Raw genomic sequence first — 16,581 nt, forward strand, 5'->3', positions numbered from 1 at the left:
TGGGTATTCAACAGGAACTGTTTGGTCAGCATCTCATTTCTCTCCCTGATGGGGAGTATTCTCGCCTCATTATGCAGATGGTGTTCTGGGGACATAAGAAGACAGCCCGTGGCGATTCTGAGAGCAGTATTTTGGCAGGCCTGTAGTTTCTTCCAGTGGGTGATTTTTAGGCTTGGCGACCATATGGGTGACGCGTAGCACGTAATCGGCTGGCTAATTGCTTTGTATGTAGTCATGAGCGTTTCTTTATCTTTTCCCCAAGTACTGCCAGCGAGGGATTTAAGGATTTTGTTTCGGCTCTGAATTCTCGGAACAATTGCGGCTGCGTGCTCACCAAAATGTAGATCCTGATCAAACGTCACACCCAAGATTTTGGGGTGTAGGACAGTCGGTAGCGTAGTGCCATCGACGTGGATGTTCAAAATGGTCGAAATTTGGGGCGTCCATGTTGTAAATAAGGTCGCGGAAGATTTAGTCGGTGATAATGCCAGGTTTCGCGAGGCGAAAAAACGGGAGAGATCAGGGAGGTAGCCGTTTATTTTATTGCATAGCACATCGATCTTTGGGCCTGGGCCTGTGGCCATTATTGTGCAGTTATCGGCGTAGGAAACGATTTTGACTCCTTCCGGTGGTGAAGGTAGCTTAGGTATGTAGAAATTAAACAAAAGTGGGGATAGGACACCACCCTGTGGCACCCCCTGTTTAATTCTCCTTGGTTTTGATGTTTCGTTTCTAAATTGCACCGATGCCTGCCGACCACCCAGATAATTTGCGGTCCACCTTTTAAGACATGGGGGAAGGGTAGACCCTTCCAGGTCCTGCAGTAACGAGCCATGGTTGACCGTATCAAAAACTTTTGATAGGTCTAGCGCTACGAGTACTGTTCTATGGTGGGGGTATTGATTTAAACCGCAATTTATCTGGGTGCTAATGGCATTTAGCGCGGTGGTAGTGCTATGGAGTTTTCTGAAGCCATGCTGATGAGGGGCTAGCTGCAAATTTGCTTGGAAATAAGGGAGCAAAATGGCTTCAAGCGTCTTTGCCACTGGCGATAGGAGAGATATCGGACGATACGACTCACCTATGTTAGCTGGTTTCCCAGGCTTTAGTAGCGGGACCACCTTGGCCATTTTCCATTTCTCAGGTATGACAAAGGTGGAAAGAGACAGATTGAAGACATGCGCTAAATATTTGAACCCCTCTTTCCCTAGGTTTTTAAGCATCGGCATGGCTATGCCGTCTGGGCCCACTGCTTTGGATGGTTTAGCACGACCAATGGCGTCCTCAACCTCTTTAGCGGTGATGGTGATTGGTGACGCCCTGAATTTGTGTTTATGTGCGCGTATATTGGCTCTCCGTCTATCTTTGTCGACCGTAGGATGCATTATATATTGTCGGCAGAAAGCGCTCGCGCATTTTTTCGCGTCCGACAGTACTTTGTCGCCAAAGGCGATGGAAACTTTGTCTTTGTGCTTAGTCGGATTCGATAGGGACTTTACGGTGGACCAAAGTTTACCCACACCGGTAGAGAGGTTACAACCTCTTAGGTGCTCCTCCCATTTCGCCCGCTTGTGTTCATCTACAAGCAATCTGATGCGTTGGTTTATATCCCTTATTTGACTGTCTTATAAGGTCACGTTCTCTCGCTAAGTTTGCGGCCTCCGCCGGGAAGTGGGCCGGATTTCGGGAATTCTCCCGGCGGGAATGAAATGTGCCGAGGCGGATTTAATGACCTTACGGAAGGCACGCTCCCCTTGGCGGGCATCAGTCGGGATAGGGAGGGCAGCTAGGCGGCTGTCTGTAAAGGATTTATATTCTTCCCACTTTCCTTTTTTGAAGTTTATGAAAGTGCGTTTTTCAGTGACGATGAAGTCGGCGTTACGCTCAAACGAAATAAGTATGGGCAGGTGGTCGGATGCCAATGTTACCATCGGCTGCCAGTTGACGCAGTTTACGAGTTCTCCGCTCACGATTGAGATATCTGGCGAGCTGTTACAGCTTCCTACCATACGTGTGGGGGTGTCTCCGTTTATTGTGCAGAACGTCGTTTCTTCTATTTGATCCAACAACATCTCACCCCTACTGTCCGCCCGCAAGTTTGAATGCCATAGATCATGATGGGCATTGAAATCGCCTAAGATAATGCGATTGTTGTCAGTGAGTAAGGCCCTGATATTAGGGCGGTATCCACTGGGGCAACAGGTGGCAGGAGGGATGTAGATGTTGATGTTTTCTAGGTTTGCATCGCCTGACCGGACAGATAGGCCTTGACGTTCTAAGACATTGTCCCTGCGGTCGATGCCAGGATCAAATATATAATATTGCACAGAGTGGTGTATGATAAACGCGAGACCGCCTCCATTTCCGCTCTCGCGGTCTTTCCTGTGGACGTTATACCCAGAGCAGGTCTGCCATGCAGATCTTGCTGTGAGTTTAGTCTCTTGAATCGCAGCAATGCGGATGTTGTGCCGCCTCATGAAATCGACTATCTCCGTAATCTTCCCAGTTAGTCCATTACAGTTTAACTGCAGAATTCTGAAGTGCATAAGGGGAGACGTCGCCACTCTGGGGGTAAGTGACGGGTGACTACGCCTGGGTTGGGGAAGGCCAGGACGCAATTGCTGTTGTGGCCCTAGGACTGGGCGTCCTTGGGCAAGCATTGGGGTACCCGGATGATTTGGGTTTGCGACCTGGCAACATGGCGCGATGAAACCCGTCGGGGGGTTGCCGTCGCGGAGACCAGAACATCTAGGGAAGTGGCACCACCCAAGGCAGGAGCTGCATTGGGCGGATGTCGCAAACATATATATTCTGTGCTGGCAAACGGTGCAAACGGAGGTAGGGACTAAGAGTCTGTTTCCCTGACCTACACGATTGCTTCCGGAAAATAGGGGGGGGGGGAGAAGACGGGGGCAGGGTCGCGATCAGCTGGTTTAGCAGAGTTGCACTGCCACACCGCCATTTTATGCAGAGTAAAAGTGAAACGCTTTCACAAAAGAACGAAATACCCCGTAAAGGCGTTACCTGCTTTTTAGAATAGAAAAAAATATATTAACAACCCTTGCGAGGCGCACAAAAAGCGTAACACTTTTGCCAAAAAAAAACTTTATTGAAGAAATTCAATTTCTTAAATGAAAACTTTTTTCCGTATTTAATTAGCGAGACATACTCATATTGCTTTATACAATTGTTTTTGTTATTGATGTTAGAGAAAATTACAAAGTTCACAAACGGCGATGGTTATTAGGAAATGTTTCCAGTGGCGCACTGAGGTTTTCTTGCACCCGGGGAAAAATATTTATTTATTACTTCAAATTTTTCTTTTTCCATACTTAATAATGTTAGGTCACACGATCGTTGATCGTATATATGTCAAAATCAGTTCTAATCTCCTGAATGAACGTTCGCAGCTAGCAATTGATACTGAGATAGTATTTTAAGTGCCACTCGCAAGTTTGGACAAAAAACTTCTCCATACGAGATTATAGAAATAAGTAATTCTAGCGGAGTTTTAGGTTAGTTTCTTCTTCTACTGCGAAGTCATACTTTGCAGTCACATATTTGGATAAAAAGTTCTGTTCCATCGAAATCGGTATTATAAAATTCACCCAAGTGCTTACAATTTCTTTCTAAGTGTCTAAAGTAATCCAATGTCTAAGAGAAATCCAAATCTAAAATTAAGGTCATTTAGTCGTGTAAATCTTGTACGTATTTCTTGTTGGCGATGATCGAGAACACTTTTCATAGCGCGAGAAGTTTCACATCACCAACATCTCTGTCCAATTCTCCGGACATTTTGCGATGCCTTCTTACACGTTTTACTTTATCAATATCCCATTTTTCACAAAGGGACTTCGCTTTTTCTATCGCTACTTCACAGAGAGTGTCTCGTATTTCGGATTGTTCAGTCGCTAATGATTTAAGATCATGATACGCTTCTCTAAAATTCATCTCCGGATCTGGTCAGCTAAGCTGTACACGATGAATCCTCTTAAGATTTTATACAAGAAATGAACAGACGTTATGAAACTAAATTTAGTAAATTTTGCGACAGAATTGGAGCTTCGCTTCTGGTGTTACTTGTGGTGTTAGTGTCCTCTGCTGATTTTTCTAAGTATTCTACTACATTCTCTAGCCCATCGACGATAACGATAACCGCTTGTATTCTGGCGCGCAATTGGTTTTCAGATTCGCGTTTAACAGTTTTTGTTAAATCATTTGTTAGTAATTCCCATCGTAACGTTGAACGTGATAAAAAAAAGTATATGCTTTCAACTATTCCACAACCTGTCGCAAGTATTCGGGATATATGCATAAGTTATACTTTGTGGACCATTTGGCGACCCCCTGAAAGTAGCGCTCGGGGCAAGATGCCCTCATTTCTCCCCCTCATTACGCCACTGCATGTTTCTTAATGTCACTTCTTCATCCGCTAGCTTCTCGAGAGCTGAGTATTGAACTCGAAATCTCCAATATTCATACTTTATACTAGTGTGAAGGCAGATAGATGCCTTTATCCACTCGGCCATATGAATGCCCCGCTGCTGATGAAGAAGTGAAATTTAGAAACATGTCCCAATAACCATCGCCGTTTGTAAACTTTGTAATTTTTCTCTTACATCGATGAAATTTTTTTTGTTGCCTTTAAGTGCCAAGAAAATTTTATGAAGTTGCGACACCCAAGTATAAAGCGTGGATGTATGTGGGTGGAAAGTAGAGGAATATATCAATATTACAGTTTATTTGACAGAATTGTGTAAATATGTGTTTTTGACCAACCATATTCATTTCTGTGTTGGCGGTTTCTTTGCACTTTTCTTTTTATACTCAGTTGGGCAGAGCTCACAGAGTATATTAACTTTGATTGGATAACGGTTGGTTGTACAGGTATAACGGAATCGAGATAGATATAGACTTCCATATATCAAAATCATCAGTATCGAAACAAAATTCGATTGAGCCATGTCCGTCCGTCCGATAACACGATAACTTGAGTAAATTTTGAGGTATCTTGATGAAATTTGGTATGTAGGTTCCTGGGAACTCATCTCAGATCGCTGTTTAAAATGAACGATATCGGACTATAACCACGCCCACTTTTTCGATATCGAAAATTTCGAAAAATCGAAAAAGTGCGATAATTCATTACCAAATACGGATAAAGCGATGAAAATTGGTAGGTGAGTTGAACTTATGACGCAGAATAGAAAACTAGTAAAATTTTGGACAACGGGCGTGGCACCGCCCACTTTAAATAGAAGGTAATTTAAAAGTTTTGCCAGCTGTAATTTGGCAGTCGTTGAAGATATCATGATGAAATTTGGCAGGAACATTACTCTTATTACTATATGTATGCTTAATAAAAATTAGCAAAATCGGAGAACGACCACGCCCACTTTTTTAATAAAAATTTCTTTAAAGTCAAATTTTAAAAGAAAAGTTAATATCTATACAGTATATAGGTACATTATGTCAACATTCAACTCCAGTAATGATATGGTGCAACAAATAACAAAAATAAAAGAAATTTTCAAAATGGGCGTGGCTCCGCTCTTTTTCATTTAATTTGTCTAGGATACTTTTAATGCCATATGTCGAACAAAACATAACCAATCCTTGTGAAATTTGGTAGAGGCTTAGATTCTATGACGATAACTGTTTTCTGTGAAAAAGGGCGAAATCGGTTGAAGCCACGCCCTCCTTCCGCTCGGCCGTTAGCACGATAACTTGAGCAAAAATGGATATATCTTTACTAAACTCAGTTCACGTACTTATCTGAACTCACTTTATCTTGGTACAGAAAGTGGACGAAATCCGACTATCGAAAATTACTAAAAATGAAAAAAAATTCAATAATAATATACCAAATACGAAAAAAGGGATGAAACATGGTAATTGGATTGGTCTATTGACGCAAAATATAACTTTAGAAAAAAACTTTGTAAAATGGGTGTGACACCTACCATATTAAATAGAAGAAAATGAAAAAGTTTTGCAGGGCGAAATCAAAAGCCCTTGGAATCTTGGAAGGATAACTGTTCGTGGTATTACATATATAAATAAATTAGTGGTACCCGACAGATGATGTTCTGGGTCACCCTTGTCCACATTTTGGTCGATATCTCGAAAACGCCTTCACATATACAACTACCACCACTCCCTTTTAAAACCCTCATTAATACCTTTAATTTGATACCCATATCGTACAAACACATTATAGAGTCACCCCTGGTCCACCTTTATGGCGATATCTCGAAAAGGCGTCCACCTATAGAACTAAGGCCCACTCCCTTTTAAAATACTCATTATCACCTTTCGTTTGATACCCATATTGTACAAAAAAATCTAGAATCACCCCTGGTCCTCCTCTATGGCGATATCTCGAAAAGGCGTCCACCTATAAAACAAAGGCCCACTCCCTTTTAAAATACTCATTAGCACTTTTCATTCGACATCCATATTGTAGAAACGCATTCTAGAGTCCCCCCTGGTCCACCTTTATGGCGATATCTCGAAAAGGCGTCCACCTATAGAACTAAGGCCCACGCCCTCTTAAAATACTCTTTAATACCTTCCATTTGATACACACGTCATAGAAACACATTCCAGGGTTACCCTAGGTTCATTTTACTACGAGGTGATTTTCCCTTATTTTGTCTCCATAGCTCTCAACTGAGCATGTAATGTTCGGTTACATCCGAACTTAGCCTTCCTTTCTTGTTTAGAGTAGAGCACAGTGCAGCGTTTCCAACAAAATCGGCATGAAGCACATGAAAGCCCTTATAATTTTGATTATTTTCGTCAAATATAATATTTTATATCAGATAAGCAAATGGGTAATTTATATGTAGGAATCTCGTCTATGCTGTAATTTGAACATAGATTCAGCTAATTTAGTCCAAAAAAGTTGTTGAACAGTGTTACTAAGCGAGTTCTGTACCAATATGCAAACACATTTTTTGACGTTTTGTTAGTATGAGATCTATATAATAAATAATAAAATTATTATAATTCCTTTGTGTCACAGATGAAATATTTTTATACTCAGTTGAGCAGAGCTCACAGAGTATATTAACTTTGATTGGATAACGGTTGGTTGTACAGGTATAAAGGAATCGAGATAGATATAGACTTCCATATATAAAAATCATCAGTATCGAAAAAAAAATTAGATTGAGCCATGTCCGTCCGTCCGTCCGTCCGTCTGTCCGTTGACACGATAACTTGAGTAAATTTTGAGGTATCTTGATGAAATTTGGTATGTAGATTCCTGGGTACTCCTCTCAGATCGCTATTTAAAATGAACGATATCGGACTATAACCACGCCCACTTTTTCGATATCGAAAATTTCGAAAAACCGAAAAAATGCGATAATTCATTGCCAAAGGCGGTTAAAGCGATGAAACTTGGTAGATGGGTTGACGTTATGACGCAGAATAGAAAATTAGTAAGATTTTGGACAATGGGCGTGGCACCGCCCACTTTTACAAGAAGGTAATTTAAAAGTTTTGCAAGCTGTAAATTGGCAGTAGTTGAAAATATCATGATGAAATTTGGCAGGAACGTTACCACTATTACTATATATGTGCTAAATAAAAATTAGCAAAATTGGATGAAGAACACGCCCACAAAAAATTTATTATCTTTACTCTATATAAGTAAATTAAGTCAAAATTCAACTCCAGTAGTGATGCGATGCAACAAAATACAAAAATAAAAGAAAATTTCAAAATGGGCGTGGCTCCACCCATTTTCATTTAGTTTGTCTAGAATACTTTTAATGCTATATGTCGAACAAAAATTTACCAATCCTTCTCAAATTTGGTAGGGGCATAGATTCTATGACGGTAACTGTTCTCTGTGAAAATGGGCGAAATCGGTGGAAGCCACGCCCAGTTTTTATACACAGTCCACCGTCTGTCCTTCCTCTCGGCCGTTAACACAATAACTTGAGCAAAAACCGATATATCTTTACTAAACTTAGCCCACGTACTTATCTGAACTCACTTTATCTTGGTATAAAAAATGGCCGAAATACGACCATAACCACGCCCACTTTATCGATATCGAAAATTACGAAAAATGAAAAAAATGCCATAATTCTATACCAAATACGAAAAAAGGGATGAAACATGGTAACTGGATTGGTTTATTGACGCAAAATATAACTTTGGAAAAAACTTTGTAAAATGGGTGTGACACCTACCATATTAAGTAGATGAAAATGAAAAAGTTCTACAATAGCCCTTGAAATCTTGGCAGGAATACTGTTAGTGGTATTGCATATATAGATAAATTAGCAGTACCCGACAGATGATTTTCTGGATCACCTGGTCCACATTTTGGTCGATATCGCGAGAACGCCTTCACATATACATCTAAGGGCCACTCGCTTTTAAAACCCTCATTAATACTTTTAATTTGATATCCATATCGTACAAACACATTCTAGAGTCAACCCTGGCCCACCCTAATAGCGATATCTCGAAAAGGCGTCCACCTATAGACCTAATGTCCACTCCCTCTTAAAATGCTCAGTAACACCTTTCGTTTGATACCCATATCGTACAAACATTCTAGAGTCACCCTGGCCCACCCTAATGGCGATATCTCGAAAAGGCGTCCACCTATAGACCTAATGTCCACTCCCTCTTAAAATGCTCAGTAACACCTTTCGTTTGATACCCATATCGTACAAACATTCTAGAGTCACCCCTGGCCCACCCTAATGGCGATATCTCGAAAAGGCGTCCACCTATAGACCTAATGCCCACTCCCTCTTAAAATGCTCAATAACACCTTTCGTATGATACCCATACCGTACAAACATTCTAGAGTCACCCCTGGCCCACCCTAGTGGCGATATCTCAAAAAGGCGTCCACCTATAGACCTAATGCCCACTCCCTCTTAAAATGCTCAGTAACACCTTTCGTTTGATACCCATATCGTACAAACATTCTAGAGTCACCCTTCGTCCACCTTTATGGCGATATCTCGAAAAGGCGTCCACCTATAGAACTAAGGATTACTCCCTTTTAAAATACTCATTACCATCTTTCATTTGATACCCATATCATACAAACACATTCTAGAGTCACCCCTGGCCCACCCTAATGGCGACATTTCGAAAAGGCGTCCACCTATAGACCTAATGCCCACTCCCTCTTAAAATGCTCAGTAACACTTTTCGTTTGATACCCATATCGTACAAACATTCTAGAGTCACCCCTGGCCCACCCTAATGGCGATATCTAATGCCCACTCCCTCTTAAAATGCTCAGTAACACCTTTCATTTGATACCCATATCGTACAAACAAATTCTAGAGTCAGCCCTGGTCCACCTTTATGGCGATATCCCTAAATGGCGTCCATCCATAGAACTATGGCCTACTCTCTCTTAAAATACTCTTTAATACCTACTATTTGATACACATGTCATACAACAACATTCCAGGGTTACCCTAGGTTCATTTTCCTACATGGTGATTTTCCTTATTTTGTCTCCATAGCTCTCAACTGAGTATGTAATGTTCAGTTACACCCGAACTTAGCCTTCCTTACTTGTTTTTTTTTTTTTTTGTTTTTTTGGTTTTTCAAATGCACTAATTTGATTTTGTGCAGCTTGACAGTAAGCCCTATTGAATATTCATAAACTTCATATATTGAGACTTAATGATAAGCTAGGAAGGAGTTTTTAGCATATTTTTTTTTTTTTAAATCATCATCATCTTTAATTGGCGTTTAACAGCTCAAGGGATTTTGGCCGTTTCGTAACAACTCCCGGGAGCTATGACTGTTTCGCGATGACTAACGCCAATTTGGAGCACTAATGGTGGTCAAGTCTTCCACCACCTACCTCTCTCAACTCAGTGGAGGTCTCCCACTTCCTTTGCTTAAAAACTGCGGTGCCGACTGAAGTTTCTTCTTGGCCGAAGTGTCTTTGTCCACTCGCATAATATGCCAGTGAAGCCTTTGTGTTTTTATTCGCTGCACTATAGTCATATCTGCGTAAGGCTCATACAGGCCATCATTATACCTCCTTCGATACCCGCCGTCGGCATCACTCGCAGGACCAGAAATATTCGGGAAAACTCTTCTGTCGAACACGCCAAGCGTGATTTCATCACTCAATCTACCACGTGAATTACGCTTTACATTCTGCATTCTCCCATATCATGCGCAAAAAAATAAAAATGTGAAAAACTTATAAATAAGTAACCCTCGTTAAAAGCGACCTACACAGGTTGACAGGTGGCGGTTGACGTGGGTATATTTTAACAGGTAGTCGAATACACATACATACATAAAAATGTACATGTTTAATACGTCGGTGTGAACTCACACTTGTTTAACATACTTTATTAGGATCTACATGCGGTACACCTGGCTCGCGAGTCATCTGCGTACGTGTTCATCGAGATTTACAATGTAATATATTCTACATCTATATATGTGACCCGGTCTATGAAAAGGTGGATTATGACTCAAAAAAGAAATTGCGAGAAACAGCTGTGTATGTTCGCTATAGAAAGGTATTTCCCACACATCAACCATCACCAAATTTTGGTTATGGGTTCCTTCGATCAACGGGAAGGTTTTAGGCTAAAAATAATTTCGATATATAAAAGGGGCGTGGCACCTCCCATACAAATGGAATATTTGGTACTGCATAACTTTGTAGATATACATGCCAGAACACTGAAATATGAGGTCGATCCCTAACATCACCAAGAAAATGTGGAATTTTTAAAAGGGTCGTGGCACCTCCCATACAAATGGAATATATCATACTGCATATCTCTGGATGTACAAATGGAATCTTTGGTACTGCATAACTTTGCAGATATACATGCCAGAAAATTGAAATATGAGGTGAATCCCTAACACCACCAAGAAAATGTGGAATTTTGAAAAGGGGCGTGGCACCTCCCATACAAATGGAATATGTCATACTTGGGAATGTCAAACAAAGTAATTGACAATAAACAAAAATCCAGAATCCAAATTTGCCAGTCAAACAAACCACCGCTGTATAGCTAAATGGTTAGCGCAGCGTGACTAAAGCGTACTGATGCTGAAGGCTTAGCACCCTTCGAAATGGATCTATCTGCGCAGCTATGGCAGGTTGTCTGAAAAATTTTCTACTTACTATTCCAAAAACAAAATACAATTTTTCAAATTTAGAAAAATTAAAAAATAACAATAATTATCATCAGAAAAAAATTATTGTTCTGGCCTTGAGCTCGAATCGAACCTTGAATCATTTATCAATAGGCCGATAAAAACAAAAACAAAAATATTGTTTACCCACTTGCATTACAATAAGATACAATAATAAAATGTTTTAAACGAAAATTTCACCAAATGTGCGTACAAAATGCAATTCAATTTAGAGAACAATAAACTAAGTTATCAACAAACAAAACAGAAAAAATAACGCAACATTCATTCGATCTCGGGCGTTACAACGTACGCCGGGTAAAACTAGTTTAAGATAGTTACAGCTACTTAAAGTACTATTCACATATAAGTATAAGTGTATATCTATGCGAAAACAAAATTTTATATATCCTCCAGTAATACTATAATAATATTTTTTTTTTAATTCTCATTTTAGGTACACATTTTGTTATGACTCCAGGGGGATGATTTCCCTTCAAACTAAATATCTTTGGTTTTACTAATAAAACATAACGTACGTCAAATATTTGAAAATGTGAAAGCCGCAAATGGGAAATATTTACCTCCATGTGAGTACATTTTCTATATAACTAATAGAAAATTATAATATAAAAACCGTATTAATCGTTTACTGTAATTGGTACCAAAGATTCAGCTACGAAGTGTTTGAGCGTGGAAAATGGAGCCGATATTTGAAGCACTGATCATGCAATTAGATCCGTTGTGTTTTGGGCCTTAAGGCAGGTATTCGCGTTTAAAGCATACTACTAATTGTCTAAGGTAGGCGAGACCTCCTCCTCTCTTCACGCCTACTTTTAGCTATGGGCAAAAACTTGTTATATTGTCAGTGGTCTTTAGAAATCCTGCAATATTTGACTAAAATCTAGCCGTAAAAAATAAGAAATCCACTCTCCCTCTCCCTTGCCCCGTCTAACACGACACTGAGTTTATCAAAATATTTAAAATTGCCTGTTTAATACAAATTGTGGCAATATCCTTAATAACAACACTAACAATTCCATGTTCATGGGTGAGTGCGTTTTTAAGTTAGACGAGTATGCTCTAGAAATATTACTATTAAAGACCGTTTAAAGTATCTTTCGTTCGAGAGATATACGTTTCGACATACTTTATCAAAATTCTAAATTGGCACCCTTGTGAAAACATTTCAAACAACAACACCTACATATGTAAGGGAAGTTTGGATGTAGCTAAATTGCTTCGATGTATTCGAGGATGTACAGAGACATTAATATCCTACGGCTCTTTGACAATACTAGGTGGCAACACTGCTGATTCTATCGAAGTAGGATACGAAATACCTCTTGTTTGATACCTATATTGGCACATTTCATTCAATTAAAAATTTCTGAAAAGTGGCAAATTTTTTCTAATAACCTAGATAGAAACCACCTACCCAGCTACTCTTATCAACCAAAGGTATTCTGAATGGGCACTGCCTTCTGGCGTCACATGCCTTTAAACAAGCCTTGGCCAGTAATAGCAGATGTAGGAAGTGCGGGTTGGAGGAGAAAACGATAGAGCACGTTTGGTGCTCGTGCCCTGCGCTTGCCAGGCTAAGACTCCAACTATTATGAGTGATACAGCTGTCAGATCTAGAAGCAGCAAGTGGCATATGTCCTAGAAAACGCTTTGTATTTGCCAATAGGACGGGATCCTTTTATGACATAGGTCCTTGTTTTTGAAAGGGTTTTTCAGTTTGGTGCTTGAACAAAGTTCTAGTCACGCTACGGACTCATTCAAGGCGGTGCCACAATGACATTTTTCATATATATTCGTTTAACACAAGCTTATGCATTCCAATAACAACGTCACAATCAACCAAGATGTTGCGTTTGTAAATATGAAGGAACTTCAGACGTGGCAATTGAAGTTTATTACGCCTTGCCCATTCACATACAAAATTTCGCGAAGCACTGGTATAAAAATTATCCCCTTACAACAAAGATACTTGCTAACATATTTTGTGTCGTATTCATTTGTTATATTACAGTTTTTACCTACGAAAAATGTTAGAAAATTTACCAACCAGTGGGAAAAATAATTTCAATTGCGTTGTTAATTTCATAACGGATTCCTTTGAAAGAAAGGAATACTGCTCTTCCGCATTTTTGGACGTACAGCAAGCATTTGACAAAGTATGGCATCACGGCCTGTTATATAAATTAAAAAATATACTTCCTACACCTTTTTATCTAACACTAAAGTCTTACCTTGCCGAAAGATCATTTTACGTAAGAGTGAATGAAGAAATATCTGAAATAGGACACATCAAAGCTGGAGTACCACAGGGCAGCGTACTGGGCCCTATACTATATACCATTTTTACATCTGACATACCCGAAACCGAAAATATTCTAATTGCTACATATGCTGATGACACCGCTATCCTAGCATCAAGTCAGTCTCCAATTGATGCAACTATTGCAGAGATAATTAAACGAGATACAGACGTGGCTGGACCGATGGAAAATAAAAGTAAACACAAAAAAATCTGTACACGTTTTGTTTTCACTTAGATGGAAAGACTGCCCTTCACTGCAGCTAAATGGTGATATAATTCGCAAACATGACAGTGTCAAATATCTTGGTATACATTTGGACAAACGGCTAACCTGGAAATGCCATATTCAAGCCAAAAGTAAACAATTAAAGATAAAAACCAACAAACTTTACTGGCTACTAGGCCCGAAATCACCGTTAGATTTTAAAAATAAAATTTTAATATACAAGGCCATACTAAAGCCAGTATGGACCTACGGAGTACAACTGTGGGGTACTGCTAGTAATTCGAACATAGAAATTCTACAAAGATACCAGTCCAAAACTTTAAGATTAATTACTGGTGCATACTGGTTCCTTACTAATAAAGCCATTCATTCTGATCTAGAAATTCCTTTTATAAAAAATGAAATTAAAAGAATTAGTACAAAATATTTACAGAGAATAAGTAATCATGATAACGGGCTAGCAGTTGCATTACTTGATGAATCTAATGAAATTATTAGACTTAAAAGGCATCATGTATTAGATCTTCCCTTTAGAATTTAATAACTAAATATAAAACTAAAATATTAAAATGTAACTTAGATGTCTGAATATAAGCATACATTTATGTAAGTTGCATAATTGTAAGCACATATATTATTATTGACCTCAATGGAGTTCAATAATATAAGTCACTTTTCTTAGTCATAAGTTATAGAATTTGCTTATTATTTTAAAATAGATTGCAAATAAACAAATTATACAAAAACAAGTAAGGAAGGCTAAGTTCGGGTGTAACCGAACATTACATACTCAGTTGAGAGCTGTGGAGACAAAGTAAGGGAAAATCACCATGTTGTGAAAGGAACCTATGGTAACCCTGGAATGTGTTTGTATGACATGTGTATCAAATGGAAGGTATTAAAAAGTATTTTAAAAGGGCGTGGGCCTTAGTTCTATAGGTGGACGCCTTTTCGAGATATCGCCATAAAGGTGGACCAGGCGTGACTCTAGAATTTGTTTGTACGATATGGGTATCAAATGAAAGGTGTTAATGAGTATTTTAAGAAGGCGTGGGCCTTAGTTCTATAGGTGGACGCCTTTTCGAGATATCGCCATAAACGTGGACCAGTGGTGACTCTAGAATTTGTTTGTACGATATGTGCATCAAATAAAAGGTGTTAATGAGTATTTTAAGAGGGCGTGGGCCTTAGTTCTACAGGTGGACACCTTTTCGAAATATCGCTTAAAGGTGGACCAGGGGCGACTCTAGAATTTGTTTGTACGATATGGGTATCAAATGAAAGGTGTTAATGAGTATTTTAAAAAGGAGTGGGCCTTAGTTCTATGTGTGGACGCCTTTTCGAGATATCGCCATAAAGGTGGACCAGGGGTGACTATAGTACTATATGGGTATCAAATGAAAGGTGTTAATGAGTATTTTGAAAGGCAGTGGGCCTTAGTTCTATAGGTGGACGCCTTTTCGGAATATCGTTATAAAAGTGGACCAGTGGTGACTCTAGAATGCGTTTGTACAATATGGGTATCAAATGAAAGGTGTTAATGAGTATTTTAAAAGGGCGTGGGCCTTAGTTCTATAGGTGGACGCCTTTTCGAGATATCGCCATAAAGGTGGACCAGGGGTGACTCTAGAATTTGTTTGTACTATATGGGTATCAAATGAAAGGTGTTAATGAGTGTTTTAAAAGGGAGTGGGCCTTAGTTCTATGTGTGGACGCCTTTTCGAGATATCGCCATAAAGGTGGACCAGGGGTGACTATAGAATTTGTTTGTACTATATGGGTATCAAATGAAAGGTGTTAATGAGTATTTTAAAAAGGAGTGGGCCTTAGTTCTATGTGTGGACGCCTTTTCGAGATATCGCCATAAACGTGGACCAGGGGTGACTCTAGAATTTGTTTGTACGATATGGGTATCAAATGAAAGGTGTTAATGAGTATTTTAAAAAGGAGTGGGCCTTAGTTCTATAGGTGGACGCCTTTTCGAAATATCGCCATAAAGGTGGACCAGGGGCGACTCTAGAATTTGTTTGTACGATATGGGTATCAAATAAAAGGTGTTAATGAGTATTTTAAAAGGGAGTGGGCCTTAGTTCTATAGGTGGATGCCTTTTCGAGATATCGCCATAAACGTGGACCAGGGGTGACTCTAGAATTTGTTTGTACGATATGAGTATCAAATGAAAGGTGTTAATGAGTATTTTAAAAAGGAGTGGGCCTTAGTTCTATATGTGGACGCCTTTTCGAGATATCGCCATAAACGTGGACTAGGGGTGACTCTAGAAATTGTTTGTACTATATGGGTATCAAATGAAAGGTGTTAATGAGTATTTTAAAAGGGCGTCGGCCTTAGTTCTATAGGTGGACGCCTTTTCGAAATATCGCCATAAAGGTGGACCAGGGATGACTCTAGAATTCGTTTGTACGATATGGGTATCAAATGAAAGGTGTTAATGAGTATTTTAAAAGGGCGTGGGCCTTAGTTCTATAGGTGGACGCCTTTTCGAAATATCGCCATAAAGGTGGGCCAGGGGTGACTCTAGAATTTTTTTGTACGATATGGGTATCAAATGAAATGTGTTAATGAGTATTTTAAAAAGGAGTGGGCCTTAGTTCTATATGTGGACGCGTTTTCGAGATATCGCCATAAACGTGGACCAGGGGTGACTCTAGAATGTGTTTGTACGATATGGGTATCAAATTAAAGGTATTAATGAGGGTTTTAAAAGGGATTGGCCCTTAGTTGTATATGTGAAGGCGTTTTCGAGATATCGACCAAAATGTGGATCAGGGTGATCCAGAATATCATCTGTCGGGTACCGCTAATTTAGTTATATATGTAATACCACGAACAATATTCCTTCCAAGA

At 39.5% G+C, this 16,581-nt stretch overlaps 1 protein-coding gene across 9 annotated transcripts in view; it reads left to right on the forward strand.

Moving 5' to 3' along the window:
• The window catches only part of PK2-R2 (Pyrokinin 2 receptor 2), a 432,630-nt gene that overhangs the window by 166,974 nt on the left and 249,075 nt on the right, over window positions 1-16,581 (forward strand). For 7 of the 9 annotated variants that reach the window (XM_067760841.1, XM_067760843.1, XM_067760845.1 and 4 more), the window contains one exon: window positions 11,621-11,753. The exons of the other annotated variants lie outside the window; for them this stretch is intronic. The gene's annotated coding sequence lies outside the window, so the exon portion shown is untranslated. The remainder of the gene's footprint in view (window positions 1-11,620; window positions 11,754-16,581) is intronic. 9 annotated transcript variants of the gene reach the window in all.

Source organism: Eurosta solidaginis, chromosome 1 (assembly GCF_040869045.1).
Source record: "Eurosta solidaginis isolate ZX-2024a chromosome 1, ASM4086904v1, whole genome shotgun sequence".
Taxonomy (NCBI): domain Eukaryota; kingdom Metazoa; phylum Arthropoda; class Insecta; order Diptera; family Tephritidae; genus Eurosta; species Eurosta solidaginis.